Raw genomic sequence first — 22,295 nt, 5'->3', positions numbered from 1 at the left:
TTTTTCTCTTTCTTTCTTTTCCTTCCTTCTCCTTCCTTCCTTCCTTCCTTCCTTCCTTCCTTCCTTCCTTCCTTCCTTCCTTCCTTCCTTTCTTTCTTCCTTCCTTCCTTTCTTTCTTTCTTTCTTTCTTTCTTTCTTTCTTTCTTTCTTTCTTTCTTTCTTTCTTTCTTTCTTTCTTTCTTTCTTTCTCTCTCTCTCTCTTTCTCTCTCTCTCTCTCTCTCTCTCTCTCTTTCTTTCTTTCTTTCTCTGAGGCCTCCCCAGCCATGCAGAACTATGAGTCAATAAAACCTCTCTTTTATAAATTACCCAGTCTCAGGCAGTTCTTTATAGCAGTATGAAAATGGAGTAATACAATTGGGCATTTGAAAAACAGCAACCCTTCTCAGTCTTTGCACACTGGCAAGGAAGATCTTTATTAATTAGCAGCTCCCTGAGCCTTGAGATCAACCCTGGGTGAAGGTTTACGGTCTTCTCAGGTCTATTTTTGGCATGTGTTCTGTCTGGATTTTTGTGTGTTCTTTCCCCTCAATTTCTCCTGGCAGCTTTTATTTCTTTATTTTTCATTTATGTATCTTTTTTTAGAGATGGGGTTTTGCTAACTTGCCCAGGCTAGCTTTAACTCCTGAGCTCAAGTGATCTGCCCGCCTCAGCCTCCCAAAGTGCTGGAATTACAGGTGTGAGCCACCACACCTAGCTCCAGCAGCTTTTTGATGCCTTAGTTTCCCAAAGAGTCTCACCCAAGCTTCTTTTCAGGGCTTCAGGTGTTCTGTTGTAGTCCTCTGCCTGTAGTCTCTTGCCCTAGCTGTCCAGGGGTCTGCAGTTTCCTTTACATGTCTTGATAGTCATCACAGTCTTTTGAAACTTCTAGCCTGTGATCCAAACTATGCCTCTATTTCTGTCTGAGCTTCAAGACAGGTGAGACAGAAACCAGTTCCTTGAGTACTTGAAATGTGGCTAGTGGAATTAAAACCTGACATCCCACTAGCCACCTGATGAATTAAACTTTAAATTTTATTTAATTTTAATTAACTTAAATTATTTAAAATTAAGCAATAACATTGGCTATAATAAAAAATATGGAGAACTGGGCACAATGGCTCACCCCTGTAATCCCAGCACTTTGGGGAGCTGAGGCAGGAGGATCACTTGAGCCCATGAGTTTGAGACCAGCCTGGGTAACATAAGGAGATTCCATCTCTGCAAAAAAAAAAAAAAAAAAAAAAATTTTTTTTTTAATAAGCCAGGTGTGGTGGCTAAATTAGCTGGGTGTGGTGGCATGTAGTTCCAACTACTCGGGAGGCTGAGGTAGGAGGATTCCTTGAGTTTGGGAGATTGAGGCTGCAGTGAGCTTAGGATCATGTGACTGCACTATAACCTGGGTGACAGAATGAGAATCAGTCGCTAAAAAACCAAAAACATAAAAATGACCAGTATTGGCGGGAATGTAGAGAACTAGAACCTTCATACCTTGCCGGTGGGAATGTAAAATGGTGCAGTTGCTTTGGAAAACAGTTTGGCAGTTCCTCCAAAAGTTAGATTCAGCCATATGATTCAGGCATAAAAGTTCGATTATGCCGTATGATTCAGCAAGTTCACTGTGAGGTAAATACCCAGGAGACTTGAAAACATAGTCACACAAAAACTCATACATGAATGTTCACAGCAGCACTATCCACAAAAGTTAAAAAACAGAAACAACCTAAATGTCTATCAATTGATCAATGTGATATATTTAAAAGGTAGTTTATCTATATAACAGAACATAAAAAGAAATTAGTACTTATACATGCTCCAACATGGATGAACCTTGGAAAAACGATGCCAAATGAAATAAACCAGACATAAAAACACATGTTACATGAATCCGATTACATGAAATGTCTAGAATAGACGGATCCACAGAAACAAAAAATAACATTAGTGATCACAAGGAGCTGGGGAGAAGGAAGGAATCGGTATAGGGTTTCTTTTTGGGACGATGAAAATGTTCAAGAATTAGATAGCGGTGATGGTTGCACAACCTTGTGAATATACAAAAAATGTGAAATTGTACATTTTAAAATAATGCATTTTTTTCAGTATGTAAGTTATATCACAATTTAAAAAATAGTCACATGTGACTAGTAGCTATGGCATTGAACAGCACAGGTCAGGATCAGACTTGGAAATTCCTCTCCCTTTGTCAGTGAACAAGAACCCAGTTCTGGCCAATGAAATATATGAGGGAGAGTTGCTGCGTTCTCCTAGGAAAGATTTCCTAACTTACAAGGAGACATGGTAACAGGTGTCCCTTCCAAGGAGACATAGAAAGAGACATAACAGAGGTTAGCTATTTTTCCTGTTTCTTCATTCTTTTTCCTATGGTGTACAGGACATGCAGCTGAGAACCTGTGACGCTATCTAGAGTTCATGAGGAGGCAGGTGAACATACCCATATATATAATAGCCATATATGTATATGTATATGTATATGTATATACCCTATACCCATATAGAAACAGATATGGATATGTATATATGAATATTTTGGCTATTTATTTTATTTTATTTATTTATTCTTAATTTCTTTTTCTTCAACTTTTATTTTAAGTTCCTTGGTACATGTGCAGGATGTGCAGGTTTGTTACAGGGGTAAATGTGTGCCGTGGTGGTTTGCTGCACAGATCAACCCATCACCCAGGTATTAAACCCAGCATCCATTAGCCATTCTTCCTGATGCTCCCCTTCTTCCCACTCCCTGCCCTCAATAGGCCCCAGTGTGTGTTGTTCCCCTCCCTGTGTCCATGTGTTCTCATAGTTCAGCTCCTACTTATAAGTGAGAACATGTGGTGTTTGGTTTTTCATTTCTGTGTCAGTTTGCTGAGGATACCAGCTTCTAGCTCCATCTATGTTCCTGCAAAGGACATAATATTGTTCCTTTTTATGGCTGCATAGTATTCCATGGTGTCTATGTACCATATTTTCTTTATCTAGTCTATCAGTGATGGGCATTTGGTTTGATTCTATGTCTTTGCTATTGTGAATAGTGCTGCAATGAATGTACACAGCCACATGTATTTATAATAGAATATTTTCCTTTGGATAATTTCATTTTATTTGTTTATTTAAAAAATTTTATTTCAATAGCTTTCGGGATACACATGGTTTTGGTTACATGGATGAATTTTGTCACGGTGAAGCCTGGGGTTTTAGTGTACACATCATCCGAACAGTGTGAATTGTACCCAAGAGGTGAGTTTTCATCCTTCACTTCCCTCCTAGTCTCCCTCATTCTGAGGCTCCCATTTCTATTATACCACTTGGTCTGCCTTTGCGTACCCATAGCTTAGCTCCCACTTAGAAGTGAGAATGTCTGATATTTGGTTCTCCCTTCCCGAGTTACTTCATTTAGGATAATGGTCTCCAGTTACAACCAAGTTGCTTCAAAAGATATTATTTCATTTTTTTTATGGCTTAATAGTATTCTGTTATATATCTATATTCATTATATATATATGCCACAATTTTTTAATCTACTCATTGGTTGATGGGCACTTAGGTTGATTCCATGTCTTTGCAATTGTGAGTTGTGCTGAAATAAAACATACACGTGCAGCTGTCTTTTTTATATAATGATTTCTTTCCCTTTGGGTAGATACCCAGTAGCGGGATTGCCGGATTAAATGGTAGATCTACTTTTAGCTCTTTGTGAAATGTCCACACTGTTTTTCCACAGAAGTTGTACTAATTTACATTCCCACCAACAGTGGATAAGGATTTCCTTTTCACCACATTCATGCCAATATCTGTTTTCTTTTTTTTTTTTTTTAAATTAAATAATGGCTATGCTGACCAGGGTAAGGTGGTATTTCATTGTGGAAACCTACGTATATTGAGGATGGCAGAGGGGAAGATGGAAAACATGTGGGGTTTTGATGGTATTGTTGAGCCCTGTCTCATAGTTTACCTGAGGCCTTCCTTCCGTCTCCACTAGATATGCATTTATTTGAGAATATAAATTGTCTCAGTATTTAAGCTATTTTGAGTCAATTACTTGCTGCTGAAAACATCTGAACTGATACAGTTATATTCCCTCATCTCACCACTCTTCATTTTCATTCCCCTCCCCCTCCTCTCCCTCATATTTTTCCTGGAATTTCCCAAGGTGCTATTTTATGTTGGGTGGAAACTTTAGTACAGATATAGGAATTTCTGAGACTGTGCCTGACTGCTAGGTGAGGAGGATTTCTCCCTAATGGGTTTCTCTTTCCTCCTTAAGTAACTGCTGGAGGGATCATTCTATTACTAAACGGCATTTTCACAGCAGTCCAGCACACCATCCTTTATCTCATTTAATGTTCATTACAACCTAGTAAGATGGTTCGAACTGGGACTTTTACCCTATGTTGAGCATGAGGAAGGTGAGTTTTGGGTGGGAGTGATTTGCCCCAGGTCATCCAGGAGGTCGTGGAGAAGCAAAGAGTCAAACCCAGGTCTTCTGACTTCTGTTTTAGTGCCCCTAAGCACAACAGCTTCTTTGGAGCAGACATCGGGTAGCGGTGCTGGATTCCTATTCATTTTTCTTCTCCTTTCCAACAGGGAGGGACATAATGGAATCTGCAGTCATGATTTAGAAGGAGGTACTGGCGGTCCCACCTTCTTCCTACCCTTTACCAATTCCATGACCAATGGGGTCTGCTTTAGGCTTTAGTGAGGCAGAAAACATCTGGATGCTAGAAGGCAGATTTAAATTCCTAAACATTCGTCTTCTTGGGTTATAGGAATCTTGTCTCCTGGCCTCTAAGCCTGAGACAATGGAGAGACCTGGACATAGGTAGGTGGATTTTGGTGCTGCCCTGAATATCGGTCGCATTTGAAAGACAGAGGGCCGGGTGTAATTGGGCTGGTTCAAGGTAGCTCATTAACCCACACCAGCAACAGGTATGAGGAGCAGTCCTATGAAAGCCGTAATTCCAGTCTGGTTCCCGCAGTAATTCTGGCTCTCAAAGGAAACCAGGAAAGGAGCCTGGTACCTTCTCAGCTTATTCCACTTTCCCAAATCAACTGTCTTCAAGCCCCATACTTACCCCACATGCGTAACAACTGAAGACGGCTTTATTGCCTGTCTTACTGAGAAAATGCAAAACACCAGCTGTTAGACATCTTCCCAGCTCAAGTTCTTTCTCAGAGAATGGGGTATGGGATAGCAGGAGGACACCAACTTCACTATTATAGTCATCAGCATCATCACCATGGTTAATTTCATCTCCATCAGCATCAACAACATCCAGAATAGTAGGAAGTGACATTACCAACATGTTAGGTGTGCTGTGATGCACTTTACACACACCATCTCATCTCACTTCTCACAATATCCCCATGAAATAGGTTCTGATATGATTTACAATTTACAGAGGAGGAAACTGAGGCACAGAACATTAAGTGGCTTACCTAGAGTCACACATGCATTCGTGCAGAACCCAGGAATGGATCCCAGGCTTCTCTGACCCTGAGCCTAAGTGTTACAGTGCTTCTCTAGATGGCAGAAGCATTTAACCACTGATCATTTGGTTAGTCAATCAACAGGATAAAATTCTAATCCCTCTGCAGTTGCAGTCATTCCTCAGTATATTCAGAGGATTGGTTCCAGGATCACTTGCATATACCCAAATCCCAGCATGCTCAAGACCTGCAGCTGGCCTTGAAGAACTGTGTATAGGAAAAGTCTGCCCTCTGTATGTGTGGGTGTATTGTCTGTTCTCATGCTGCTAATAAAGACATACCTGAGATGGGGTAATTTATAAAGGGAAGAGATTTAATGGGCTCACAATTCTATGTCTCTGGGGGGCCTCACAATCATGGTGGAAGGCAAGGAGGAGCAAGTCACGTCTTACATGGGTGGTGGCAGGCAAAGAGAGAGCTTGTGCAGGGAGCTCCTCTTTATAAAACCATCAGATCTCATGAGACTTACTCACTATCATGAGAACAGCATAGGAAACACCCACCTCCATGATGCAATTACCTCCCATTGGGTCCCTTCCACAGCACTTGGGAATTGTGAGAGCTACAATTCAAGATGAGATTTGGGTGGGGATACAGCCAAACTGGGTTTCACATCCAGGGAATACTGTGTTTTCATCTGCATTTGGTTGAAAAACATCCACGTATAAGTGGTCCTGTGCAGTTACAAACCTAAGTTGTTCAACTCTTGCTCAGTTCTACATCTCACATCTCTAATGCTCATGATTAGAAATAGAAATGTGAATGAAAAACTGAGTTTTATTTATTTATTTATTTATTTTTTGCAGGACAGCATGGAAAACAGGAACTGTTAGTGTTAAGTAGGAAGGACTGTCCACGAGGGGTAGATGAGATCACTGAGAATCCAAGGATAACTGTTTAAAATAGACCCTGGAGAATGAATCAGTGAGGACTGGGGGCTTTCCTCACTCAGAGGGAGGAGCTGGGGCCAAGCTCACCTTCTCATGGAGTGTGTGGGTTTCTCGTCCCAGAAGGAGGAGCTTTGCCCAGGCCCAGCTTTCCAGGGCCTTTCTCAGATGACTCCAGAATGCCTGATGTCAGGCTGTATTTCTCCCTTGTCAAGGCTGCCATCACACTTACCAGTGTGGTGAATCCTCAAGGATCTGGAACCAGAAATACCATTTGAGCCAGCAATCCCATTACTGGGTATACACCCAAAGGATTATAAATCATTCTATTATAAAGACACATGCACATGTATGTTTATTGTGGCACCATTCACAATAGCAGAGACTGGGAGCCAGTCCAAATGCCCATCAGTGATAGACTGGATAAAGAAAATGTGGCACATATACACCATGGAATACTGTGCAGCCATATAAAAGGATGAGTTCATGTCCCTTGCAGGGACATGGATGAAGCTGGAAACCATCATTCTCAGCAAACCAACAAAAGAACAGAAAACCAAACACCACACGTTCTCTCTCGTAAGTGGGAGTTGAACAATGAGAACACAAGGACACAGGGAGGGGAACATCATACACCAGGGCTTGTCGGGATTGGGGGAGTGGGGGACTATGGGAGGGATAGTATTAGGAGAAATACCTAATGTAGATGACGGGTTGATGGGTGCAGCAAACCACCATGGCATGTGTATGTAACAAACCTGCAAGTTCTGCGCATGTATCCCAGAACTTAAAGTATAATTTAAAAAAATAAAAAGGAGAGTAATTAATGGAGTGGGGTCTTTCCCCGGAACATACTCCCACCGAGGGTCCCCTAAGCACACTCTCTCTGAGGGTGATAAGAGGATGACACATCTTGTCCCCTCTTTCTGATCTTGGTTTTGTCATCTCCAATAAAGCCATTCTGTGTGATGCCATGCAGAATTCATCACAAGCCCTGGCACCTGACAGATGGCAACCACAAAGGGACCCACCTTAGGGAGAGTGAGGTGACTGACATCCTCTAGCACAGTGCTGGGCACAGAAAGAGCCAGAATGGCTGCCACTTGCCACGGTATCTTTGAGATCATGATTGTCATCTTCACTGTGAATGTGGCCATCACTTCCCTGTCTCAGCCAAGCGTTGTACATGCCCTTCCTTCTGCCCCTCCGTCTTGGCGATCCCTGCAGCATGGAAGGCAGGGGACTTTAAGAAACCAGCCTCATACTTCAGTGCTGCATCAAAGAAATGTCAGAGGCTGAGTCCGCTCCAGTATGTAATGTGTCCTGTCAATCAGCCCTCAGACTGAAGACCTGCAAGGTCCATAGACAGAGGCCCGAGAAGATTTATTTTGTCTCATTTAATTGCCCTTTTTGCTTTGTAAACATAAAGGTTGCCGCTTATAGTCTGACAGCTAGAGTAGCTTTTTTCTTATCAGAGAAAAAAAAATACATTTGGATTATCAGAAAATGTTTCCCTCACTCTTCTCTAATAGCCCACCCCACTTTCCCCTTGCCTAGTGCAAGGACTTGGAGGCTTGTTCAGAAAGACCCCAGCACTGGAGTTATATGGACTCCTGTGACCTCAGGCTAGTGGCCATTCCTCTCCTGCCTCAGTTTCTTCTTCTCTTGAATGGGGATGGCAATAAGACTCACCTCAAAGGGTTGCTGTGAAAATTCGCTGAAGTGGTGCCATAGAGTGACTGAGAGTCAGAGCTAGGAGCTGGAGTTTCTGGGTTCAAATCCCAGCTCTGCCACTTACTGGTTATGTGATGTCATCTCTCTGTGCCTCATCTTCCTTCTCTGTCAAATGGAAACGACAGTAATGGCACCTAGTGCACAAGGTTATTAGGAGGAGCAAATAAGTGGGTTAATATGTGTAAAGATCTCGGAACAGCATAAGAGCTGCTTAATGGGAGCTTTTATTTTATTTTATTTTTATTGTTTTGAGACAGAGTGTCTCTGTTACCCAGGCTGGAGTGCGGTAGCACGATCTCATCTCACTGCAACCTCCGCCTCCCGGGTTCAAATGATTCTCCTGCCTCAGCCTCTCAAAGAGTTGGGACTACAGGTGCCCACCAGCATGCCCAGATAATTTTCATGTATTTTTAGTAGAGACGGGGTTTCATCATGTGGGTCAGGCTGGTCTTGAACTCCTGACCTCAAATGATGTGCCTGCCTCAGCCTCCCAAAGTGCTGGGATTACAGGTGTGAGCCACGGTGGAGCTTTGAAATGATCACGTGCCACGTGCTTAGTTCATGCCTGGCTTGCAAAGGAGGCAGCTGTTGTTATTTACAAAGTAACTCCTCAAGGAATGCTTTACCTATTGGCTTTTAATAATTTGGGGAGTTCCTGTAAAATGCAGATTTCTGCATTTGTGAGAAGCTGGAAGCTCTCTAGCACTACTGGAGCCACATTCCCACACGGTAACAATTGCTGTGCTGAGTGGCGGGGCCTGCCATTACCCTCAGACCTGTAGGCATTCCTTTTTTCACCTTCTGGCCACAGAAACCTGAGAGAGGTTCTTACTCATAGAGGCTGAGGCCACTGGAGCTCTTCTTTTCTCCCAAGATGTTCATCCAGTGTCAAGCTTAAGCAATGCACCATCTTGCCACGGGGTGATATTTCCAGCCTTGAATGAGACAGGGCTATACCCTTGGCTGCAGGTTTCAGACCAACCCTTCTACCCTTGGGCCACACGAGGCCTGCTGAAGTCCAAAAATACTCAACATAGAAATTCAGAGGGAAAGTTATAAAGATTTTTCACGTTGCTGCTTTTCAAATATCCCAGATGTTAGCCATTCTAACTTAGTTTAATCACTAGGTGATTTAAGTCTTTAGACTATCTGCATATTCACATGAGACTTAATAATAAACTTTTCGTGTTGAAGGCAGGGAAAATTGTAACCCATTCATACATGTATTTGCAAATATTTTCTCCATCAATTGCTCTTCTCTGTAGCCCTAAAAGCTGCTCACTACTACTTTGCTTTTCTGGTTTGTATTGTCTGGTTAAAAACATCAACTCGATCATGTAACCATCTTTAAGCAAATATCCAACGATATGTATCTACAGAAATCATTTCTATGGCTCATTTCCACCTTTAAAAAAGGGGAGATTTTCCTTTGCAAGAAAGATCTCAAAAGTTGTGGCAGGTGCTGAGTCAGTAACATAAATAAATAAAAAGGGCTGGGTGTAGTAATAGGGAGGGGTGAGGAGTATGGCAAACTGAAGACAACATGCTCTGTGTAGAAGAGGCAGCTGAAACTCAGCTCTGGTCAAGGGTTGCCAAGCAGGAATTGAAACTCAGTGTTAACAGACAGTCTAATTTTTAAAGAAAGTTGGGAACGCTCAATTTTTATCAGAAATTGTTCAATTTTTAAATATTGATAAGTACTAAAAATAAAGAAAAAACCCAACTCTGTGAGCCAAACAAAACACATCTATGAGATCAATGAGATCAATTTGGGCTCAGATATGCAGCCTCTTCAGTGCAGAATATTAGTAATGTGTTTGGGGTGTGGAGTCAGAAGACCCAGGGGCTGGCTCCGAGCACGGACACTAGCTGATTGTCAGGGTCGTTTAAACTCTCTGAACTTCAATTTCTTCATCACTAATATGGAGACACAACTATTTGCCTGAAAGAGTTATTGTTGAGGATTAAATGAGGAAATTCTGGCCAGGCGCGGTGGCTCACGCCTCTAATCCCAGCACTTTGGCAGGCCTAGGCGGGCGGATCATGAGATCAAGGGGATCTTGATCAGGAGATCAAGACCATCCTGGCCAACACGGTGAAACCCCATCTCTACTAAACATACGAAAAAAAAAAAAGAAAAAATAGCCGGGTGTGGTGGTGGGTGCCTGTAGTCCCAGCTACTCTGGAGGCTGAGGCAGGAGAATCACTTGAATCAGGGAGGGGGAGATTGCAGTGAGCCGAGATCGCACCACTGAACTCCAGCCTGGGCCACACAGCGAAACTCTGTCTTAAAAAAAAAAAGAAAGGGAACTTCTTATGCAAATCTTAGTGCACTGTCAGCATGTAGTAAATGCTCAGGAAATAAATGGTGGCTGTAAGAGGTTTCCTATGTGAGAGGCACATGATTTTTTACCGGTGATGGTCAAATAGCTTTTCACCACAGCCAGAGCAGCGGATCTGTGGCCAATCAAAACGTGAGTATGATTTGATTGCAATCATTACCAGGTATTCTTGTCAGATCAGCTCTTTTATTTTTCCCCCTTCTAAAATTGGTTTCTCCAGGGCTGAGTCCACTGATCCCACAGAGTGTAGCTCCAGCTTCCGTTCTCCCATCGTTCACTCAGTAGAGAAAGGCCAATATTGCTGTTTCCTGTGCACTCAGCTTGGCTGCAGATGCATTCAGGAAAGACCAAATGGGGGGCAGTGTGGCATCGTATCCTGAGTCAAAGAGGGCCTGGACAGGGACTGCTGGTTGGCAAGTTCTTTCTTGGCACAAAATGAGCAGTCAGCAGAAGGTGTTTTATACACTGCCCTGAATCCCTGTGAATTAGCCTGCTATTAGCATGAAAAATATTAAGCAATAAACAGTTGCGATATTTAACATTCTCTACAGAAGCCTGTTGCCACAGGCATAACCAATGCAGACCGTGTTAATGAGCAAACAGAAGCCATACAGCAGGAAGGGACGGGGCTGGCTGTGGCATACGCAGGCTCTAGGCACCTCACCAACAAAGCATGCTAGGTTGAGCTGGGTGCGCTGGCTCATGCCTGTAATCCTAGCACTTTGGTAGGCCCAGGTGGGTGGATTGCCTGAGCTCAGGAGTCTGAGAGCAGCCTGGGCAACATGGTGAAACCCCATCTCTACAAAAAATTGCACAGAATTAGCCGGGCGTGGTGGCATGAGCCAGTAGTCCCAGCTACTCAGGAGGTTGAGGCAGGAGAATTCCTTGAACCTGGGAGGCGGAGGTTGCAGTGAGCTGAGATCGCAGCACTGCACTCCAGCCTGGGTGACAGAGTGAGACTCCGTCTCCAAATAAAATAAAATAAAATAAAATAAAATAAAATAAAATAAAAACAAAACATGCTAGGTTGAAGATGTGCGTGCCATATGTGGAGGCTTGTATACACGGGCATGCCTCTGCTTGGGCACATGCACATGCAAACGTCCGCATGCAGATACACACATAGTAAGTATTTATACACAAGTGCAACGCACCCAGGAACATGCGTACACACGCGCCACATTCACACGCTCAGGCAGTCAGACATCCCACTTTTCTTGTGCTCATGTACACAAATCCACAGTCACAGGCATATGTACATGCACATACACACAAGGAAAAACCTGTCCCCCAGTGATGGGTATAGTGGTTTGGTCTGACCTGATAATAGAACTTATTTTCTGTCCATTTGGAGTAGAGATTTGGCCAAATGATGACTTCACTTAGTGACCACTAACCCCGATGGCTGCTTGATGTGATGGATTTTAAAGGATAAAAGATTTGGCTGCAATGGAACGGTGGCTGTGTAGGACCAGGGATACAGATATTTAGGCTAAAAGAGTATGAACAACCCGTGTGCCTTTAAAGAGTTGTTTATATGACTAGAGACTGTATGGACGCTAATGGTCTTGTTTCCCTGGGACCCTAACCAGTGGGAGGGTTCAAAAACTTTCCATGACTCCCTCCTGCCTTAGGAACCAATCTAGACTCATGCATTCTGTACTGATCTTCCTTCAGCATTGGTTCGGAATTTTCTCAGTTACTCTTAACTACGCCTGTGAGTCTCCAAATATCCTGAGCAATTTGCTTTAAACAAAACAAAACAAACAAACAAAAACAACAATAACAGAAAACAAGCTGAGTGCAGTGGTTCATGCCTGTAATCCCAGCACTTTGGGAGGCCAAGGCAGGAGGATCACTTGGGGTCAGGAGTTTGAGACCAGCTTAGCCAAATTGGTGAAACCCTGTCTCTACTAAAAATACAAATATTAGCAGGGCATAGTGATGCACGCCTGTAATCCCAGCTATTCGGGAGGCTGAGGCGACTTGAACCTGAGAGGTGGAGGTTGCAGTGAGTAGAGATTGTGTCATTGCACTCCAGGCTGGGTGACAAGAGCGACACTCTGTCTCAAAAAACAAACACACACACAAGCAAACCAATAAACAAAAAAATCACCTCATTCTTTCATTTCCTCAGGTCTTTGCACATACTCTGACATCTTCCCAGAAAGCTCTTTTCCTTTCTTCTCTCTTTCTTCTTTTTTTTTTTGTTGAGAAAGGATCTCGCTCTGTGGCCCAGGCTGGAGTGCAGTAACGCGATCTCTACTCACTGCAACCTCTGCTTTCCGGGTTCAAGCGATTCTCCTGCCTCAGCCTTCTGAGTAGCTGGGACTACAGGTGCACGGCTAATTTTTGTATTTTTAGTAGAGTTGGGGTTTCACCACGTTGGCCAGGCTGATCTCAAACTCCTGACCTCAAAGTGATCCACTTGCCTAGGCCTCCTAAAGTGCTGGGATTACAGGTGTGAGCCACTGTGCCTGGCCGTCTCTTCTCATTTTTAAAAACCCAACAGAAATGTCACTTCTGGGAATACTTCTACTTAACTTAGCAGGCAAAAGACCATTAATCCATTATGAGCCTATGTGTTAGGCACTGTGTTTGGGGTTCATGATCTTGAACTCCTGGACTCAAGTGATCTTCTGGCCTCAGCCCCCCAAAGTGCTGGGATTACAGGTGTGAGCCACCGCACCTGGCTTATTGCGTTTGGGATTTAAAGACAGCTGCAATACAGTCCAGGCTCTTGTGGAATCCCCAGAATTAGCCACCGTGACTAATTCTGTGTTTCTAAAGCACCCTGCACACAGCGCCCTGTGGTAACTTCATTGTAGCGCAAGTATTTTCATGTCTGTGTTTTTCTCTAAGGAAACAGCTGTTGCTTTTCCTCCTCCTCCTCCTTCTTCTCCTACCTAGATTTTTAAAAAATATTTTAGACTCAGGGGTTCTATGCCAAGGTTTGTTATGTGGGTATGATGAGTGATGCTGAAGTTTGGGCTTCTTGATCCCGTCACTCAAATAGTGAACATAATACCTGACAGGTAGTTTATCTCCTTTTCTCTCTCCCCTGTTTTGAGATCCCCAGTGTCTATTATTCCCATCTTTGTGTCCATGTGTACTCAATGTTTAGCTCCCTCTTATAAGTGAGAACAGGTGGTATTTGGTTTTCTGTTTCTGTGTTGATTTGCTTGGAATAATGGCCTCTAGCTATATCCATGTTGCTGCAAAGGACGTGATTTCATTCTTTTGCATGGCTGCATAGTATTCCATGCTGTATGTATACTACATTGTGTTTATCCAGTTCAGCATTGTTGGGCACCTGGGTTCATTTCATCCCTTTGCTATTGTGAAGAGTGCTGTGATAAACAGGGGAGTGCAGATATCTTTTTGGTAGAATGATTCCTTTCTCTTTGGGTATACACCCTGGTATGGGATTGCTGGGTGGAATGGAATTCTATTTTTAGTTCTTTGAGAAATTTCCAAACTGCCTTCCATAGGGGCTGAACTAATTTGCATTCCCACCAACAGTGTATAAATATTCCCTTTCTCTGCAACCTTGCTGACATCTGTTAGTTTTTGACTTTTAAATAACCATTCCCACTGGTGTGAGATGGTAGCTCATTGTGGTTTTGATTTGCATCTCAAGAATGAGCTCCTTAAAGTCTGAAGCTGTGTCTTTTCTATTACTGTGTCACCAGTGCTTAGCCCCATGCCTGGCCTCATGTAGATAGTTGATAGGCTCTCATGATGTAAAGTAAAAAGTCTATTGTGGTACAATGCAAGTGATAGTAGCCAGCAATGAACTCTAAGTAGATTTGTTGGTGTAAAATGAAGGAGGGAGGGTGGATGTGATCTCATGAAGGAGTTTAAGTGCTATGTGAGATTGCTCTGATTAGTGAGATGAGAGAAAGCTGCCTGCAGAATGTTTCATTCCCGCTATGACAAGCCTTCAATAAGTCAGAACATGTTTAGGACCAGCCTGAAGCAGGGCAGTGAGAGGGGGGATGGAAAAAAATAGACTCAAATGAACAGGGGTCAGGACAGGGGGTACCGTTGGGCAGGGTTAGATAGACAAGAAGGATAGGATCACTTTGTTGCTGCTTAGATCACTGACTGAGTAGAGGCACCATTCCCTGAGATGGGGATGATGGGAGGAGATTTGAGAAGGAGAGTCCAATTGGGAGAGGAGGATTCGTGGAAGTGCTTTAGTAGGAAGCAAACCCAGGAAACACTGGCAGGAAAGTGGGACAGTAGGACAGGGAAGGGAAAGAGAAAATGCAGTGGTGCAGCAAATTGAAAGATCTGTGGCTTAGACCCACAGGGAAGCCCTGGAGACAGCGCAGGTCACACCCCAGAGCTGTCTCTATCTGGGCATGAGGCCTAAAGTATTTATATTCCTGCAACTGGCAGTCATTGGTTAAAAACTGTCCCCAGTGGGGCCATAAATCCCTAGGCATTCTGGCTCTGTGCACATCCAGGAATAGTGGTTTCCAGCAGCCTGCTGTGCAGCCAACCCTCTGACAAAACAGCAAGGGGCTGCCGGTTGGGAGTGGAAACCACAAGAGCTTGGCAGCACAAACCCGGTCTGGGGACCGAGACTGTGTGGACAGAGTTACACGGTAGCAGGGTTGAGGGTTTGACTGATTCCTTACTGAGTTGGGGTTGCATGTGGATGCCTTCTCTGAGTGAAGATTAGTATTATTAAGTTGGTGTATTAGGCTTGCATGGCTATAAAGAAATACCTGAAACTGGGTAATTGATAAAGAAAGGAGGTTTCATTGGCGCATGGTTCTGCAGGCTGCACAAGCAAGGCACCCACATCTGCTTGGCATCATCTGGGGAGGCCTCAGAGAGCTTTGACTCCTGGCAGAAGGCGAAGGGGGAACCGGCATGTCACGTGGGGAAAGCAGGAGCAAGAGTGGGTGGGAAGTGCCACATGCTTTGAAATGACCAGATCTCTTGAGAACTCTCTCATTGTTGCGAGGACAGCACCAAGCCGTGAGGGATCCAATTCCATAAAAAAAAAATACCACCCACCAGGTCCCAACACCATCGTCAGGGCATCTCAACATGAGATTTAGGTGGGGACAAATATCCAAACCATATCAGTGGGTTCATCATTCATTCAATCAATCCATCAATATTACAGTGTGTCCCGTGCCTTGTTCTGTTGCAGGCAACAAGGCTGCTAGCAGATAAAGTCTCCGTCCTCACAGAACACCTACTCTCATGGCAGAGATAATAAACAGCAGAATTCTAACATGTCAGGTAGGGATAAGTGCCAGGAAGGAAATGTCAACAAACGCCAACAGAGTAAGGGGACGGTAAGCGAAGGGGTGAGCTGGAATTCGCCTACGTTGTCTTTAAGGAGGTGACATTTGAGTTGTGACTTGAATGGAGGCAGCCAGCTATGTCAGCATCTGGGGGAAGAGCATTCCAGGCAGAAGGAGCCAAGAGAGAAACAAACGTGGATTGATGGCAGGACTGTAGGAAGGTCTGTGTGGCAGAAAGGTAGTCGGAGACCAGGACACAAAGTGAGCACCTTGGCCATGGGCTTTGTTCTGAATGTAATGGGTAGCCATTGATGGTCCATATTTATACATTTAAAATGTATTTAATTTTTAACTGTATTTAATTTTTATTAACTGTATTTAATTTTTAATTTTAATTGTATTATTTGTGGCACACTGATTTTTTTTTTTTTTTTTTTTTTTTTTTTTTGAGACGGAGTCTCGCTCTGTCGCCCAGGCTGGAGTGCAGTGGCCGGATCTCAGCTCACTGCAAGCTCCGCCTCCCGGGTTCACGCCATTCTCCTGCCTCAGCCTCCCGAGTAGCTGGGACTACAGGCGCCTGCCACCTCGCCCAGCTAAGTTTTTGTATTTTTAGTAGAGACGGGGTTTCACTGTGTTAGCCAGGATGGTCTCGATCTCCTGACCTCGTGATCCGCCCGTCTCGGCCTCCCAAAGTGCTGGGATTACAGGCTTGAGCCACCGCGCCCGGCCTTGATGTTTTGATACATATTTACATGGGAGAATGATTTAATCGTGCTAATTAACATAACCATCATCTCATTTCCTTACAGTTTTTTTTTTTGTAATGAGAACATTTAAAATTTACTCTTTTAGCAAATTAAAATATATAATACGGCTGGGCGTGGTGGCTCACGCATGTAATTCCAGCACTTTGGGAGGCCGAGGCGGGCGGATCATGAGGTCAGGAGATTGCGACCATCCTGGCTAACATATTGAAACCCCGTCTCTACTAAAAATACAAAAAATTAGCCGGGCGTGGTGGTGGGCGCCTGTAATCCCAGCTACTCAGGAGGCTGAGGCAAGAGAATGGCGTGAACCCGGGAGGCGGAGCTTGCAGTGAGCTGAGATCGCACCACTGCACTTCCACGTTCAGCAGAAGACAGCAACACCCCTCTCCCAGTAATCACCACAGTCATTCCCTTCAGTCTGATTAACCAGCTTAAGTCATGTAACCACAGTCACTGTTGAAATGTGTGCATTGGTTGACTGAGAAATTAGACTCCATAGCTGGAGTTGGGGATGATGTCAGATTCCTGTGGGTCACATGGATTCACGCATTAACAATGGGCTTTTGAACCAAATGTGAAGGCGAAGAGGGAGAATGTTATGTGTGGATGCTGAACAAGCAGAAATCAATTTTATCTACAGGTATCATCAGGGTGTAAAGAGCAATCAATATTGTCAGTGTGGGAGAGATTTTCTCAGGAAATCCTGTAACCTGAGAGGGGAAGTAGATTAATTATTATTAAATTAAATTAATTTATTATGTATTATTATTTATTACAAAGAAAGACAAAACTTTCTTATATACTATATATTAGTATATAAGAAACTATACTTATAGTATAGAAGAAACTCCAACTTATATATTAATATCTTTGAAATAGGGGTACTGGTAACTTCTCTATTTAGTGAGGCATAAATGAATGAATATGGAAAAGTTTCATATGCCCTAGCCATTCATATTAAGATGAGAGCTGTGGATGCAAGGGAGACCCCAAGCCTGATCTGTGAGTGAGAATTATTTAGGATGCGGACTGGTATCTGATATTGAATCCTCATTGTGGCAGAGTCCCTGTGTCTAAGTAGGGGCAAGTATGCATGGAAAATCTATGGCTTGATTAAACAACACAGACAGATAAATGAAGGGCTCCAGCAAGGCAAGGTGTGGGGTCCAGGCTAGGTCTATAATTAGTCCAAAAGAATTCAGGTTAGGCCCATACAGGCAGGGCCGCTTTAGAAACCTACAGGTCATCCCATGGACAAATGTCTCTAGTCTTAATGAACAGCTCTCTGAACTTAGTGTCTGACATCAACAATAGATAGCAGAATTTCTCCTCTTGACCAATGCTTAAGTCATGAGAGTAAGACTGCTTATCGTCAATGCTGTCTAGTGGAATGAGGATAAATTTTGAAGATAGACTGGGGTTTGGATCCTGGGTCCATCACTTATTAGCTATATGGCCGTGGATAAGTGAGATTGCATTTCTCACCTGCAGTATCCTTATCTATTAAGTGGGCACGTCATGTGTTGTTATGGGAATATTCAGAGGGTTAAATAAAATAATGCACATAAAGCTTTTTAGCATGTTCCAGGTATAGAGTAAGCACTCAATAAACTGTAGCTGCTATTATGGGAACAACAGCTCAGTTCTTTTTTTTTTTTTTTTTTTTTTTTTTTAGAAGGAATCTTGCTCTGTTGCCCAGGCTGGAGTGCAGTGGCATGATCTTGGCTCATTGCAACCTCTGCTTCCCAGGTTCAAGGGATTCTCCTGCCTCAGCCTCCCAAGTAGCTGGGACTACAGGTGCCCACCACCATGCCTAGCTAATTGGACAGCTCAGTTCTTAAGCCTTAAGTGCACCGCCTACCAACCTACTCAGCAGAGCTCTGCAGAAACCTGTTGGAAATAATAAGCAGGATGTCATTGTTGCATAACATTGCTGTTAATTCCTGGCAAACTCCCGTGCCTTGGAGGATGATAAGGAGAATGAGAATGCAAAGATAATCATTTACTTTATTTAAGAAAAGCAGCCTGACATGGTGGCTCATGCCTGTAATCCCAGCACTTTGGGAGGCCGAGGCAGGTGGATCATTTGAGGCTGGGAGCTCGAGACCAGCCTGGCCAACAGAGCAAAAACCTGTCTCTACAAATAATACAAAAATTAGCCGGGTGTGGTGGTGTGTGCCTATAATTCCAGCTACTTGTGAGGCCAAGGCAGGAGAATTGCTTGAACCTGGGAGGTGGAGGTTGCAGTGAGCTGAGATTGTGCCACTGCACTCCAGCCTAGGCAACAGAGCGAGACTCTGTCTCAAAAACAGAAACAAAAACAAAAACCTCACAAGGAACAGGTTGAGATTATAACAACAGCAACACCTTGGCCAAACTTCTACACTGTGGGGCTCATGAAAAGAGAACAGATAACATAAGAATGGTCAATGAAATATACCTTCAATTGCTTTTTGTGAAAAGGCAATGAATGGCAGCACATTCTACCCACTTCTCCCAACTTCAAGATGGCAGCTCATGGGCTGATCATGCCAGACCTTTCAGTTGCTCACAGTCACACATGGGAAATCTGCAGCAACTCAAGGGTCTGGCATACCACTCACCACAAATCCTTAATCTGGCTTTAAAATACCTCCATGACCTAGAATCGTACTCACCTTTCCAGTGTCTTCTCTTGACATTTAAGCTTTGTTCACTCTGCTCTTGTGACATTGTTCTTATTTCCTTTAGCCTATCAATCTGAGCTCCTTCATGCCTCTGGGTTTTTGCACTTGGCATCTCTTCAGCCTGAACCACTCTTGCCTGAAACCCCTTCCTGACCCTTCCTTCCTTGACTGACTCTTAGTTTCACCTTAGATCTTGGCTTACTGACATATCCTTGGGAACATGGAACATCTTACCTGATTTTCCAGACTACTATTATATATGTTCCCTTAGCACCTTGACATTCTTCACAGTAACTACCCAGTTGAAATTAATTATTAATTCATAAAGTAATTACTATTAATTACATAAAGTAACTCTCCAGTTGAAATTTAATTATTAATTCATAAAGTAATTGCTATTAACTACTGGGGTAATTATTTAATCTCTCTCTTGCTGATCTGTACTGATTAGGATAGACAGTATATTTTTTGAAAATAATAAAATAAGTACTATGCCAGAGAACTTAAAGGGTAAAATGATGGCCAAAGATTCTTGCCTTTCATTCATCCATATGCCATCCATCCATCCATCCATCCACCCATCCATCCATCCTTCTATCCGTCCATCCATCCATCCATCCATCCATCCATCCATCCATCCATCCATCCGTCCATCTAACTATCCACTCTCTCTAGTACATCATTTAAGACAACAAACACTCTGAACATTTGCCATGTATCGGCCCTTGGTAAGCTCCATGGAGGCCCATTTATGTGCTTATTTCTGTCATTCTTTTCAAATTTACTAGAAGATGCAACTATTTGCCATCACAGTGCCAAGGCCAAGTGGGCAAATATCTAAGTTCTATTTCAAGGAGAATAATGAAGTGTGAAAAATGTGAGTTTACATGTGTTTTTAATTAAGAGGTAGGGGCAGGGTGGGGTAGAAAGCTAACCGAGTTGTTAGGATAACCGGTAGAGGCTTAATTGGAGGAGATGATGCAGGCAAATGGCGGGAAGACCGATCCACATTTAAGTTAGGCATACGCAGAGCTTCTAGGAGCTCCTATAATGCACTACAGTGAGAAAGTCAGTTTATTTCCAAGGACTGGATCAGGGATCAGCATTTGACCTTACCCAAGTCAATGTGTTGGCAGTGGCTAAGGTCACTGTGTTAGCCTCAGCCCCTGGCTATATTTCTGCCTATGTTTTCTTAACCAAGACTTAAACCTTGATAATTCTGACTGATGCCCTGATCTTCTTCATGGACCTTATTCTCTATATCCCTGAACCCCTTGTGGGGTCCCACTCCCTGAAGAGTGACTTCCAATTCTCTAACAGAGTTGTAAGGCTCTATTCACCCTGGCTGCAGTGTCACCCTCAGATCTCCTAGCTGTCCATCCATATACCACTCACCCAGCCGTCCTTCCACCAGAATATCCTGGATTGAGCTTAAATTCACCCCTACCCCTTGCTCTTCCAGACGGTGAACTCAACTGGTTGCAAATGAGTTCAAATGGTGCAAAATTTGGACTGGTTGCAAATGGTCCAAAAGTTCTTACTTCTCTGAATAATCCCTACGTTATGAAGTAGTTCAGATAATTAAATGAGTTAGTGTACGTAGAGGGCTTTAACACTGCCCACAGGCAGTGGCCGGTGTCATCATTGCTGTTGTTAGTATGGATCTCTCAGGACGGAGTGCTGGAAAGCAAAGAACACTTATCCCAGCTTCACAAGACCTGGTTCTTTCCAGGGTCTGCAACTAATTTAAGTGTGATTTGAGGTAAGCCCCTTAATACCTTTGGATCTCAATTTCGCCATCTCAAGTCATCTCAAAGGCCCTCTTTAACTAGACCCTGGCTTATTTTCTACAGGCTTAATTCCCCAAATACTGGAATGGTGCATTAATTCATTGATAACTCTTACAGCATTAATTAAAAGACAACAATCGAATTTATTGAAGTCAAAAGAAGATTTTTTCCCCTTTAGCTTACAAAACAATGTCAATAGGGTTACCTTTCTGTTCCCTTTTCAGCTTGACTTTGCTTTGACTTGGCTTCCTGCTCAGGCAGGCACTCCCCTCAGGTACCTGCTGGCATACCCTGGTTGTTCTCCCCAGCAGCCGAATAACCACAGTTGAAGGACAGTGACTTTTATGCCAATCTTCTATCAAAAGTCCCAGAATTCACATCTCCAGGCCTGAAGTGGGTCATGTGACTTTCTGAACCAATCACTGTTCAGAAACAGTGAGGGCTGGTCATGTTGCCTATGAAGCCCTGATGTTGATAATGGGAGTGGGTGCCAGCAGCCTCATAAGATTACGAAGCAGAAAGACTGGATGCCCACAGGGAAACTGGAATGCTGTACTAGAAGAAGGAGAGATGGCTACAGGGTAGGCAGAACAACAGATGTCCGTGGAAGAGGCACACAAATGGAGCCTGCCATAACCTGGCTCTGGTCTACCTCTCTGGAACTTTCTCTCTTCCCATTCCTTGAATGCCATATTCTTTCTTCTGTTTCCCTTCTCTTGCCAGAACACCTTATCCTTGTCTGCTTGCTGAGCAGCTTCCCACCCTTCAAGAATTGTGAGGAACTGTTCTTCATTGTTCCTTCCTCTGTGTTCCCATAATGCCATGCTTAGAGCTACAGCTCAGAGACTGTGATGATGCAATGCAACTGCTTATTCCCTGCCTGTCTCCTTCGCTGAATTGTGAGTCCCAGAGGGCAGTGACTCTGAGATTTATCTTTGTAGCTCTAGTGCCTGGAGGAGTCGTGGTGCACAGTAGGCACTTAATAAATGTTTCTTGCATTAAAAGGATTCAATCAAGTTGCAATTTATCTAAGCCTTGCCAGTGTCCCCAATTGCGCATCATTTTCCTGTGTCCTACAGGATGCTGGGAAGATCAATGTGACACAATTACAAAGGCCTGGGAGAGGAGGGCAGCCAGTGAATACAAGATTTTGTTCTTAGTGGTGTATTGTTTATTAAGAGACCTTGGCACCTTGCATCTGCCAGTAGCTGGACGAAAGAATTGGAAAGTTGTGACCAGAATGCCAAAGTGGATAAAAAAGTTCGGTTGGCAAATGCTGAAAACGTCAGCTAAACAGCCCATAATTTACATTGGATTAGCAAGTGAAAGAGGAGGTGACCGCCGCCACAATGCCTTCTTG

The sequence above is a fragment of the Macaca nemestrina genome, chromosome 18 (genome assembly GCF_043159975.1).
Source record: "Macaca nemestrina isolate mMacNem1 chromosome 18, mMacNem.hap1, whole genome shotgun sequence".
Classification (NCBI taxonomy): domain Eukaryota; kingdom Metazoa; phylum Chordata; class Mammalia; order Primates; family Cercopithecidae; genus Macaca; species Macaca nemestrina.
This window is presented reverse-complemented; position numbering follows the sequence as displayed.